This window comes from Manduca sexta, unplaced genomic scaffold (assembly GCF_014839805.1).
Source record: "Manduca sexta isolate Smith_Timp_Sample1 unplaced genomic scaffold, JHU_Msex_v1.0 HiC_scaffold_2075, whole genome shotgun sequence".
In the NCBI taxonomy this organism is placed as follows: Eukaryota; Metazoa; Arthropoda; class Insecta; order Lepidoptera; family Sphingidae; genus Manduca; species Manduca sexta.
In genome coordinates, this window is record NW_023593003.1 from 5577 (window position 1) to 19612 (window position 14036).

The 14036-nt window shown below is 33.7% G+C and overlaps 1 long non-coding RNA gene across 1 annotated transcript; it reads right to left on the reverse strand.

The window, feature by feature from the left end:
* Nucleotides 1-7156: 7156 nt before the first annotated feature.
* Nucleotides 7157-9743, reverse strand: LOC119191895. The gene is made up of 3 exons (XR_005113550.1): nucleotides 8360-9743; nucleotides 7771-8278; nucleotides 7157-7665 (listed from the first exon to the last, which is right to left on the reverse strand). It is a non-coding gene; the product is annotated as an uncharacterized LOC119191895 (long non-coding RNA).
* Between the last annotated feature and the right edge of the window lie 4293 nt (nucleotides 9744-14036).

The following is a 14036-nucleotide window of genomic DNA, read 5'->3' on the forward strand; positions in this document are numbered from 1 at the left end:
GGAAAATATGAAAATCTATTTTTTTTTTATACTTAAAAGCTTTCGAATTCAGGCTCGGGTGGCTTTTATTTAGGCGCCAAATAACTTATCAAGAGAACTACACTACAAAACTTGTTTTGCCATAGTAGGCAACCGAGCAAGCAATCCGATGGTAAACGACACCCGTCGCCTATAGACTATAGGAATGCCTAGGGCCCAGACAAGCCGCTGCCTCCTGGAACTGATAAGCTGAAAGTTACTAAAGTTGCTGTAGCAACTATTTGATGAGAGTATTACAGACGTACCAGCTACAATTTTAGTTATTCAATATCACATAAAATGATATGAAAATAATCACAATGAATGAACGGATGAATGATGACATTATAATTTTCTTTTAATTCAAGCAATTTTCTGATTAAATGTTACGATTATGTCATTAAAAAGAATCTAAACTAAATATAATTATATCAATTATTATAATAGGAACATCATGATGATTTGCAAAATATGAACAGATGAGACAATCGTTGGATTCTTATAGATTATACTTAAAACTACTTCAAAGCATAGCGACAGCAGACAACTGGTAACTTGTCCTACATTCGATAACCAATTAGGTATTTAATATGTCTTTCTTGGGATTGGAAGCCTGTATTAAAACCACAGACCGCCTTATATGAAATAGGGCACAAATAACTTTCCCAGACTTTGGGTGACTTTCTGCCTACCCCGGATGCAGGCCTAAGATGTTACTAAATGAATCTGGCGTCACAGCTTCAGTTCTCGTGGGAGAGGTGACGGTTCATTCTCGTGTGCTAATGAATGTCTCGAAATTTATCGCGGCGAGTACTCAACGCGCGATAAACTTTGGACATGCTGTGAACTGTACGCGCTAAGGCAACTCAGTTAAAGCAGGACAGTTAACGTTATATAAAGGGGTAGGTAGAGAGAAACAAAGAAACATTACGCCTTTATCCTCGTAGGTGCAAGCAGAGGTTGAACTAAAGCACCCATTTTCGCCATATTGTTTGAGTCATCCTATAATGTCATAAGGGCGAGCTTATCGTCTATTCGGGTACATATTCCAGAGCCCGGGTTAATATTGAGTCGAAAAATTCAATGTCTCTTCCTTTCCCGGGATTTGAACCCGAGACCGCAGAGCGGTGTCGTACTGCGCAATATAACTACACCACCGAGGCAGTAAAACGTAGATATGGATGTAATTAATCCACCTATGATTCGCAGAACTTACACGTCAAATTCAATGCGTCAAAATATGTTAAAATAAGTAAATCGCCGTATTACAAAAGCAACAGCTAGTAAATATTTGTTAACATCTCCTTTTCCAAGTAAGTACATCCTGGAGATAAAATGTAGCCTATAGGAAATGGAGATACAGAATAACAGTTTCAGACATTATTAGCGCATTTAAAAACCTCATCAGAATTATATGCTAGAGGTATATGTAAACTAGAAATACAAGCGATTCGTTCGCCATATTTGTCAATATTTCAGTTTCCAAAAGGTGTAGGGCGATGCACGGTATATTGCGTGCATTTATTTGACAAACCCTTTCAAATAATTAACTCTAAAGGTCTGTGCAATTATTATTTCTGTTGCAAAATGGTTCGTGTATTGTTTGTCACGAATGGTTTTCATATTTTTAATTAAACTTTTTGTTAGAATTTCGTAATGTAATGGGTTTTGGTAATCTTCCAATGCTATAGTGGATTGAGTATTAAGTGTTCAGTTTTTTTTTTGTTATTGCTTTGAATGACGAGACGTGCTTACCTTTGGCTTGATGGGAAGCGATACAACCATCCATAAACAGTAGAAACACCATCCAACAGCTTGAATGACAAAGTATTGTTTTGTATTCCACAGCGCTCGCCATCCTGAGACATGAGACGTTAAGTTTTATTATGTCCAGTAGTTACACTAGGTACACTGTCCTTCAAACTGGAAAACGACAGTGACTACACACTACTGCTTGGCGGCCGAAAGACATTGGGGTGGTACCTACCCAGGCGGATTCTCACTATGCATATGACAGACCTACCACCAGTGTGTTAGTTATGGTTTTAATTTTTAATAAAGCGTATTAGATAGTAAATAGTGCATGGAAATATAATACCGATTTATCAAATACTATTTTGTATAAGTAATATTAACATTAGATCGCATTTTGTGCCCTGAAAATAGCAATAAATACCGTCACTTATAGACATGGGACCTAATATAGCTATTAAAACATGGATATAACACACCTTTTTTCCTGTTCCAGGGTAGGCAGAGCTACTCTGGAACAGGAAAAAAGGCATAAAGATATGTACCCATGTATCTTTGTAAAGGTTAGAATGATGAGACGAGCCCGGTGTCTGATGGTAAACCCTACCACTGCATACAATCAGTAACACCAGAAGCTATAATAATTGTAGTAAGTACCTCACTTCATCCGTCACCTTGTGACATCACATATTAAGATATTCACAGACGAATATAATCACAAGCAAAAAACCTAATAAACACTGAAATGCTAAGTCAAATGATTTATAAAGACAACATCATTATAACAATTATTTTTCCAAGAAAATCACTTATAACTAGGGTGACAATCACTTCTAGTATAATTAAAAATGCAGGTTAAAACTGCTGATAAAGAAAAAATATTTTATTTTAGTAATCTTAGCTTAAAATTAATGTATTAACATAAAAATCATTATGGGTTAACTATAAATACATTTCCTTTTTTTTAGGTTCAATTATTTTTTTATACGCAATCACACGTCCCAGCCTTCTACATTACAAATTTAACATGACAAGTATATTCTCTAAATATCTATATTATTTTAGAATCATTGATCGTATTGTGTGGATCATAAAAATAAAATCCAATTTCATGTACAATCAGCAAAGTTGGCGGTCGACCACCCTAAGGGTTAAAATAACTTGGCAAATTTGTTTTACTACGTTTGGGAGGCGGGGTTTGGGATCGATTGCATAGATCGATATCAGTCGTAAGTCTGTTGGCTACCTGCAATGACGTTACGTAACACTACCGAACCGCTGTTGAGTGTATAATAGAAAACGAAATTAAAATTGATGCGCGCACGTCTATGCTATGACGATAATTCCTATACTTGTAAGATGCATATCGTCGGCGTAAGGAACGTAATAACAAAAAGTTTTTTAGTTTGGAGACAATCGCGATTTACAGTGTTTATATTGTTAAAATTTTTGGCATTATTTTTTTTTTTTTTTAATAAATAAGAAACGACATTATGTTAATTATTTTATATCATCATATTATATGCCTGATTACCTTCTTTTTAACTTTTAACAAACCAAACTTTATGTTGTATTAAAAAAATAATCATTTTAAAGATTATATCGATTCAACTACCGTGCGTCATTCATGACTTTTTAGGTTATGTTGAGAGATAATTAAATAAAAATAAGTTTTTAAGTTTTTTTTTAAGTGTTACTACTACTATATATTATTTTTTAATTGAGTGTTATATAAGTATATATATGTAAATTAAATATATAATAATTGTTTTGTTGTTTTCATTGTGGTAAGTTTTGTTTGTGGCTCGTTCAGTGTTTTGTCGTGTGTTTGTTGACATCCGTTAATTGTTAATTGTGTTTAAAGGATGGAGTTTGATGTTAATGATCGTAGGCCGGAGCCCGATCCTCCACCAGATGCTGGTAATAAATATTTTCAAGCTGCTCATAATGCGACGCTTAGTAACATTGGAAACCAGAAAGGTTTTACTCCCTCCCCGTCTCCATCTCCTTCTACGGCCTCATATGTAGCATCTTATGTTACCTCAGCCGCCCCTAGCCTTCCTCAAGTTAATTCAAATAAAATAAATATTTTAAAAATAATTAAAAAGACAGTCCAATTTTAAAGAAAAAAGGTCGTCTAATAATTCAGCATTACATTTACAAAAGCTTTATCAAATTCAAATTTAAGTGAAGATACATTAATTATTAATAAAGATAAATCTCCGAATGCTTCATCTTCAGGTTCTTCCAATATGGATACTTCCCTTCTCAGCCTCAAGGTCAAGTTCTTCCGCTCACAAGGTCAAGGTACTCCAGTAGTGATTGTGGTCCCTTTATTGTTTACGTGGAGTTCGCTGAATCCTCCCCTACAAACGGGGCCACATTACACCCTATCAAGTTTGGCGCTTTCCTTTATAAAAACAAATTAACTAGTGTTTTGCAGGACGGCATTAAAAAAATTGGGCGCAATAGACTTTCTGTAACGTTTAAAACGGCTAATGATGCGAACAAATTTATTGATAATCCAATTTTTTCTTTAAATAAATATAAAGTTTATATCCCCTCTCATAACATTTCCCGCATTGGTTTGATTAGAGGAATACCTATTGAGTGGACGCAAAATGAAATAATTGAATTAGTTCAACTCCCCTGAATCGGGTAGTATAATCAAAACTCGTAGGCTTAGTAGGAAAATTTCTTCCCCTGAAGGTTCTAGTTGGGTTCCTACCCAAACTGTCGTCATTACTTTTGACGGCCAAGTGCTGCCTAAAGAAATATATTGCTGCTATACACTGTTACACGTTGAACAATATGTATATCCAACCATCCAATGTTATAATTGCTGTAGGTTTGGGCACACTCGTGCACAGTGCAGATCTAAACCCAGATGTTATAAATGCACAGAAAATCACTCTGGAGATTCTTGCACTGTGGAGGATTCTGATGCTCTTTGCATTTTTTGTGCAGGGCATCATTTCGCAATTAATAAAACCTGCGTGGAGCATAATAGGCAAGCAAATATTAAAAAATTTATGTCTTCCCACAATGTTTCTTATCAAGAAGCAATGTCAAATTTTCCTTCGACACAAAAGTCTTATGCCAACGTATTATCATCCTCCCTAATCCATCTCCGCATTTAACCCCTTCTTCATCTCACGTATATGACAGTCAATCCTCTGCCTCTAAGTCCTATCGTAAAACAGTCCTTCTTAACCCCCTTCAAGACCTTCGCTTCCCAAATCTTTTGACCGAAAGGCGCATAGAGAATTGTTAAAATCTTTCGAATTTTCCTCTCCTAACGGTTGTGCACTGAGTAGCAACAAAGAAAAATGTGATTCCTCCATTGAACATGCATCGAAAGAAGATTTGTTACCTAATTCTATTCAAAATTTAATATCCTCTCTAATTAAAGTTATAACTGACTCTAATCTACCGAACCACGTTGCCTGTAATATTATTCAAACGATTACTCTTTCTATTTTTAATTACTTAAAACATGGACCTAGTTCTTCAGTGGAATTGTAGAAGTTTAATTAAAAATAAAACCGACCTCTCTTTTATTTTAAATAAATATAAACCATTTATTTGTGCTATTTCCGAGACGTGGTTAAGACCACATTCTCCATATCGAATTCCCGGGTATGTATTGTTACGAGACGATAGAAGTGATGGGTGGGGCGGTGCAGCTCTCTTAATAAAAAATAATTTAACTTTTAATCAAAATTTAGTTGTAAATAATAACACTCTCATTCAAGTGGTGTGTCTTCGTTTTAATAATATTTCTTTTATTTCTGTATATATTTCGAGACGGGATAACTCGGTTATTCCCACGTTACGTAGATTTTTATCTTCTGTTTCCCCTCCTATATTATTAATGGGTGATTTCAATTGCCACAACCAGATCTGGGGTGCTCCAAATACAGTATAATCCGTTTATTATGACTCTGCCTATATTGACCAACCTCTTATTATGACGTAATTACACTACGAAGTTTGGTTTTCATATAAGATTCTTTATAAAAAAGTCGGATATAATGACTTCCCTTACAGTGACATGTCGCTTATTGTGACCCCTTTTTAATAAATTATGTCCGGTTATAATGACCGACATGATTCTTTACGCCTTCGGTAATGTTCGTTGATGCCCGACGACGTTCGGCACGTGGCTCGTTTTTATTTTGAATCTCAGTGATGGGGAAGAAGAAGTCGAGGAAGAACCATTACCTACCGCAGAAGAGGCATTAAAAGCTGCACAATTATTATCCTGATTTGTTCATAGCAATATTGAAAACGATAATTTGACCATAGCGATGTCTTCTATACACAATAGTATTAGAGACTGTTTTACAATAAAATAAAAAACAAAAGCAGACAAAAATTACAGATTACTTACATTAAAAAAATACAACTTTTATGTACATACATACAAACATACATTTTATAAGTTACTATGTTTCTCTATTAAAGTACTTAAATACATGCATACCATTTACATAAAAATGTTTTTTTTTTTTCACAAAACGCTTTGTATGACGTCCGCTTATTATGACGTGTTTGTCAATTCCTTTCGATGTCATTATAAACGGATTCGACTGTAATGACTCTTTCAGTAACAGACTTTTGGATCTCCTAGACGAATTTGACCTATGTGTGTTAAATGATGGGTCCCCTACTCGCCGCACTCCGCCCAATATTCAACCCAGTTATGTTGACATCTCTTTTTGCTCTCCCTCTTTAGCTTCCTTATTATCGTGGTCACGTCTTCCTTACTCTCATGGTTCCGACCATTTTCCTATCCTAATTTCATTTCCTTCTCAAAATATTAATGTTCCTATTCTTCCTCCTCTTCTACCTTACATCATAGATTCTTCTAAATGGGGTCTCTATGGCGCTTTACTTGAAGAAAAACGAATTTGCTTCCTGAACCTCAGTTATCTAATATTAAAGAATGTTGTGAGGGATTTAAAGATTCTATACTTGCTTCTGCAGAGGCGATATTTAATAAAAAAAATGTTGTCTTAGGCAAAATCCCTTCCCCCCCCCTGGTGGGATTCAGAGTGTACTGATTCTATTAAAAGGAGATATGAAGCAGAAGCACTCTGTTCCACTGACATTAACCTTGACTCTTTCCTAAACTATCGTAATGCGAGTGCTGCTACGAAAAGACTTTTAAGTCAAAAAAAACGTCAAGGCTGGCGCACATTTTGTGCGTCTTTGGAAAAAATGAAGTATTATAGATTGTCTCGTAATCACCGTTCCCTTTCTTCCTACTCAATAAGCTGGGTAGATGATTTTTAGACAGGCTAGCTCCCCCTTCAGTTCCTAATTTCTATCAAATTCCCTATTTATATTCCCCGGGCTATTTCTTCTATTTTAGACTCCCTTATACTTTTCAAGAATTAAAATTAGTACTCAGCCATATCAGGGACTCTTCCCCTGGTCCTGATGGTATCCCTTATTCCTTTCTTTCAAAATCCCGGAATAGTTCCCTTAGTTATTTTTTAAACTTGATTAATTTAATTGTTGATTCTGGAGTTATTCCGGAAAATTGGAAACATCAATTAATTGTACCCGTTCCCAAACCAGGGAAAGACCCTTGTAATTCACTTTCATATCGGCCTATAGCGCTCTCATCTACCATGCCCAAAGTAGTAGAACACTTGATAAAAAACAGATTAGAATGGTTCCTAGAGCACCATTCTTTACTGGCAGATTCTCAATATGGATTCAGGAAAGGCCGGAGTATTTCCGATAGTCATGCCATTTTCACTACTGACATTCAGTTGGCATTTAGTCAAAACAAGTCAGTGGTAGCTGGCTTCCTCGATGTTTCAGCGGCATATGATAATGTTAATCTTTGGGTCCTTAGGAACAAATTAGTTCAGCTAAGGGTTCCTGAAAAGATAACAAATTTTCTTTTTAACCTCTCATCAGGTAGGACTATATCATTGAGACATCCAGGCATTCAAGCTGCCACTAGAACTGTATGGAAAGGATTACCTCAAGGTTCTGTAATCAGCCCTCTGCTGTATGATGTTTACACTACCGATATAGATCATCACATATCGGATGGGTGTAATATCTTACAGTATGCTGATGACCTCCTTATTTATTCTTCTAATAATTCTATAAGCGTAGCAAAGGATAATATTGAAAGTGGCATGACTGTACTATCCTCATGGCTGAATAATAATTATTTAGACCTATCAGCCTCCAAAAGTGTAGTCGTTGTCTTTTCTAGAAAACGTCAGATACCCCATATTGATGTTGAGTGCAATGGGACCCTAATTCCAGTAAAGAAAGAGGTAAAATTTTTGGGTAAAATATTTGACAGTAGAATGAACGGTGTAGCGCACATAGACCATATTGTTAATAAATGTGAGAGCAACATTAATATTTTGCGATGTTTAAGGGGTGTCTGGTGGGGAGCACATCCTTACTCCCTCAGATTATTATATAATGCTATTGTGAGGAGTCATTTAGATTTTGCCACCCTTTTGCTGCCTCCCTGCAATAAAAAGCATTAAAAAATTAGATTTGGTTCAATATAAAGCACTTAGGATTGTAGCTGGAGCTATGAAAAGCTCACCTACAAATGCCTTACAGGTGGAATGTTCTGACCCTCCTCTTTATCTCAGACGTCAATATCTGTCAGACAGATATATTTATAAAATACCTAATTACTCCTCTCATCCTCTTTTCTCTAAACTTAGATTATTAAATTCATTTATTATTTCTAACTCTTACTGGTATCATAAACCCTTACCCTGTCTTATTGAAAGTTACAGGAGGCTAGAAGGTATATCTTGTGCTATTAATAAATTTAAAAATACATTCAGCATTTTCAGTTGAGTTTAGCTCTAAAATTTCAACCCCTTCTGTGGAGTTATCTCTTGGTATAGATAAACAGACTGCTAATCCAGATTCTAAATTAAAACTCATTATTCAGAAACGTTGGCCCCAAGCTAAGATTTTTTTCACAGATGCCTCTAAATTAAGTAAAGAAAGCCCTGTTGGTGTTGCTTTTTTACACTGGAATGCCAATATATCCTTTTCATATAAATTTCCACACTATTGTTCGGTATTTTCTGGTGAATTTTTAGCTATTAGGGAATGTATTAAATACATCAGAGTTAACAATATTTCGCCTTCTATAATTTTTTCCGACTCTAAAAGTTGTGTCCAGTCTCTTCTTAGCAACCCTTTTGCTAAAATTGTATTCACCCACTGTCTCTAGAAATTAAGCATTTGATTAAATTATGTAATGTAGAACACATTCAAGTGTCGGTGGCTTGGATTCCAGGCCATATAGGTATTAAAGGTAATGAAACAGTAGATCAATTAGCCAAAGATGCTATTGTTCATGGTAACGATGAGTACTTCTCAGTGTATTCTTTTGACCTTTCTACTTTGGCCAAACAAGACCTAGAGCTGGCATGGAACACCAGTTGGAGGAACTCTAGTACCCTTAAAGGAGGTAACCTGTACAAAATTCAACCTTACATAACTTCTAGGCCTTGGTTTTCCAAATTACGTTTCAGCAAACATATCTCTGCCACCATATCTCGGTTGAGAATTGGTCATGGCTCGTCTCCAGTGCACTTATATAAATTACACATAAGAGACTCGTCTATATGTGAGTGTGGCCTGGATGAGGGAACCGTTCCACATATACTTTTTAGCTGTCCCCGTTACTCATCTCCTTCTTTTTATGACATGTTGGTTGATAATGGGGCTCCTCTCCCTGCTAATATATCATCCATCCTCAGCCTAAGTAACAAAATATATATAAAAACACTTGTTTCATTCCTAACGATTCATAATATACATTTATGATTGAAACTAACCTTCTGTGTCAGCATGCATCATTAATTAACACCTTTCGTAATAGTAACACATTGTCTTAAATTTACCCTAAAAATTTTATTTTTGACAATAATTTTAGACATGAATGCGTCACATGACAGTTGACACTGGCAGTAATACTCCTCAGTATGGAGGAATCGGTTGCCATAAAAAAAAAAAAAAAAAAAAAAAAAAAAAAAATCATTTTAAAGCAATTTCCGCCATATTTGTCACAACTATATTTTTTTAGTAAATTATGTTTAGATACTTTTTTAAGCCGTTTTTAGTTTTCGGTCTCTTTAAACCCATAGTCTATAATTAATTTATTAAATAAATTCAATGGCTGCATAATATTATGATTGAATTTTGAATCGTAAAATTTAAACTGTTCAGTTTATTCAATTCGTTCAATAATTCATATTATAATAATAAATCATAGTTAATAGATTTCATTATTTGAATTGTTATTTTATTTTATTTCAAAAACTTAGACGATAACATTTTATTCCAATCTCTGTATTTACAAATATTATGTATTAACATTAAAGTTAAAATAATTGACCTAAAATTATTATCTTCTTGGAGATATTGTTTTTTTTTATTTCCTCTTAATGATCTTTTTTTATCTTAAATATGAATAGTTTTTGAGTTAATAACGAAATACCTTTTTTTCATCCTAATTTGAACTATTTAACACCATTTTGAAGTAGTTAATTGGACTATTTATCGATATGCAGCGATTATTATTTATTGAATTTGAGGCGAGTTTAAGATTTTATGTGTAGGTGGTAATATGCTTTTATTAGAGTAATATTGAAAGGCCAACATTTTTATTGCTGCAGATGTTGTTTGAAAAGAATAAATATATCACATAAAATGGTTTGTTAAAGAGCGCATTTTTATCAATGTTTGTATTGACACCGGTCTTACGTGGACGCATTTATCGTTAAACTGAGTCGATTGTTATGCTATTGAATTTAGAGGCATTTAAAGATTATAAGTGTAGGCGTAGATTTGAATTCTTATTACAGTAGTATTTGCAAGGCTAACATTTTATTGCTGCACATGTCCAGTTTGTAAATTTTAGTTAGTTTCTTTAGCCAATTATTTAGTTTTCGCTGAGTTAAAACCCAAAGTCTATAATCAACTTACAGTTATTGAAATATTTTACCGATTTAATAGCTGCATATTATGATTGAATTTTGAATTATATAAATTACTTAAACAGTTTATTTAATTCGTTAAATCATTCACATAATCATAAATTATTGTTATTCGTTTCATTATTAGAAATTATTATATTTTTTCTCAATTGTTTTATGCTTTTTTGAACATTTTATTTACTTTTAAAGGACATGTCCGTTTTTTGTATGGGCGCTGGTTTTATGTTTCGAATAAATTCCAACCAACCTCAAACTTATTGAATAATAATGTGCCAAAAATTTGTAACTTGGAGTCATTAAATAATAATTTTAGAAACTTAATTGATAAGAAAAATAAGAAAGAAAAGTCATGGCTGAGTAATTCATACAAATAATTTCACGATTCGTCAAAAGATATAACTACCTGTTTTTTTACATAAGTAAGTGTTATTATTATCATTTACGGATATAAAGGGAAAATTTTAAAAATAAGAAAATTTGAAAAAAAATATTTGCAGTAAGTAATTATTTTCAGAGATAACTAAACAAGATTTTTGATTACTTAACTTTTTCGGGATGCCTTCCAAATGTAATAACGTTTATATTTGCAGAGTTCATTTTAAGTGTAATATTTAAAGTAAATAATTTTTTAAATCTCACAATCAAATCTTTCAAATAAAATGATTTATTTCAATAGGCTCGTTTTGTGAAACAGTCGATGAGGCTCACGCACATATCGCTACGATATATAATTATCAAAAGTTAAAATCGAATATAGTAGATAATATATTTGCAACACCAATAAATAATGAGATACACATGTAAAATGAAATTTCGTAGAAAGTCTATGTAAATAAAACACATTTTTTGTTACTTCAGTTATATGATTTAATTTTATTCATTACAAGTTTGATACGCTCAGCAGGCAGGTTGAGTAGAGTGTGCGCTCTGGATCGGTTGGCGATGAAGCTCTCATCCGCATCTAGTGTATACATCGAGGGACAGTGGTTCTCTGTAATACAATTAAATTATATATTAATTACTAAAATCTATTATTCTAATAATATTTTAACGTAATGACTACAGTGCCAAAATAATAAAATTTATGTGGGAGCAGAACGCCAGTGCGGCCGACACAAAATACGTGGGTCAAGTACGAAATAATCCAAATTAAGTAAAAAAAATCAGCTTTGTTTTCCATAATTGCACACATTTTATTGAGATAAAAACCCCAAATTTGCATTAAATCGGATTGTAATTCTACTTTAATTCAGTGCTACATATTATGTAGTTGTAAAAGAAACAATAATAACAGAAACCTCTGGGTTAAACTGGGTGGGACTTAAACGTCTATAAGCGGATCTTACAAACGCGCCGACATAGTTAATTACTCTAGTAAAAATCATATTACCACTACTTAAAATCTTTAAACTCGTCTAAATTCAATAAACAATGGACGCCGCTTTCCGATAAAGGCGTCGACATGGAACCAGGGTTAACAAAAACATAAAAATGTCGTCCTCTAACAAAGACCCTTTTTATGTGAAATCTTTACACTTTTAAACTGCACATGTGCAGCAATAAAAATGTTGGCTATGCAATATTACTGTAATAAAACAAATTATCGCCTATCCATAAATTATTTATACTCGTCTATATTTTTGGCATTAAATAAAAATTATTAATAAAGGAGATAGAATTTCGGGCGTCTTCTTCTTTAAATTGGAAATTTCCTCCTTATTTCTTAAATAAGGAGGATTTAAATGGAAATTTCCTCCTTATTTCTTATTTTTAAGTTATCGAAGAACCTCTTTATCCTCTTAATAACAATTGTATTTTTAAGTGCCAATGAACACGACAGATTATTTTTCGAGACGTCCTCATATCCAAATCCACAGAGCGATCCCTCATATTTTTGGCACTTTATAATACATAAATTGACACCTTTTGGAGCTTATTGACTGGACTAAAGGCTTACCGGCCTGACTTAATATATTCCCAACATTAAATTAGAGTTTACTATTAAAAGTTGACGGTAAAAGTTACGCTTAATGCTACTGCTGTTTCAATATCGAAAACTCTGAATTTTTAACTGAGATCAAGAAAAGATAGGTAACACCTATAAGTATAGTGAGTATACCCGTCGAAGTAGTTTATTTTTGCATTGAGTACTTTTAAGTTTTCCAATTATATTTCTTTTCAATATTTTGACATTTGATTATTCGTAAAGCAACTTAAATAACATACTACATAGATTACTACAAGTAAAAAACACACAATGACTAATGATATTTGACCCTACGATAGATAAGATAACTTAAGGATTAATATAAAATATAATAAGTAGCATATTGAAGTCTGTTTTACACAATTAAAGGAATAAGTATTCATCAAAACTCAATAATATTATAATTATATTTAAAAGAGCTTAAAAGGTGGTCTATGTTGGCTTTAAATATAATTAATTATGATGACCAATAATTAAAAAAGCCATAAACCGCGATTTTCTCAAAACTGCAAAATTTTAATTATTAGTTCTCTGCCCTGACGATATTTTTCCCACGCATATTAACATCCACTAGTTAAAATTAATATTAAAATATTATATAGTATAGTATGACTGATTTACTTACTGTAATATTTAATTCCCGGAATATATAACCCATGGTGCAGTAGTCACATGACGGGTCGGCGACTAAGTAATTAAGAGTCCAGTAAACGAACATAAGTCTACGTAGTGGCAAGATATCGGTGTCCGTAAACGAAAAAATAATTGTGAGCAAAATACTACTGGTACTCAATAGTTGCGTGCGCGTCGTCAATCAGTAAAATACAACTAAAGTAAACAATAATAGTTATCTGCTGTTCCTTTCGCACATCTCCAAAACTGTCGTAATTGGTGAAATATGAGACAGGGGCGTGTCTAAATATCTCGGGACATTAGACCGGTCAAGCAAAATGTGTTTGGAAGTGTACTAGCACCAACTTGTCCGATTGTACATTATTATCAAAACCTTTGAAAGGCAGGCATGTCCTGTAAAATCATGACGTCTGGCGGCCCTACACAACACAAAGCTCCGGCACCGTAACTTCGCCCACGCACTTCACTTATAACTAAATTACAGTAATTTGCGTCGTAATGAACCGCCGCCCGTCCCGAACATCACAGCTACTTGTAATCACTTCGGAGAGGCTTAAAATGTTTCAAAACATATCGCCATTGTTGCGATTGTTAAAAACATACGTATGGGTATTTCGACGAGCAATTTGACAGTTGTC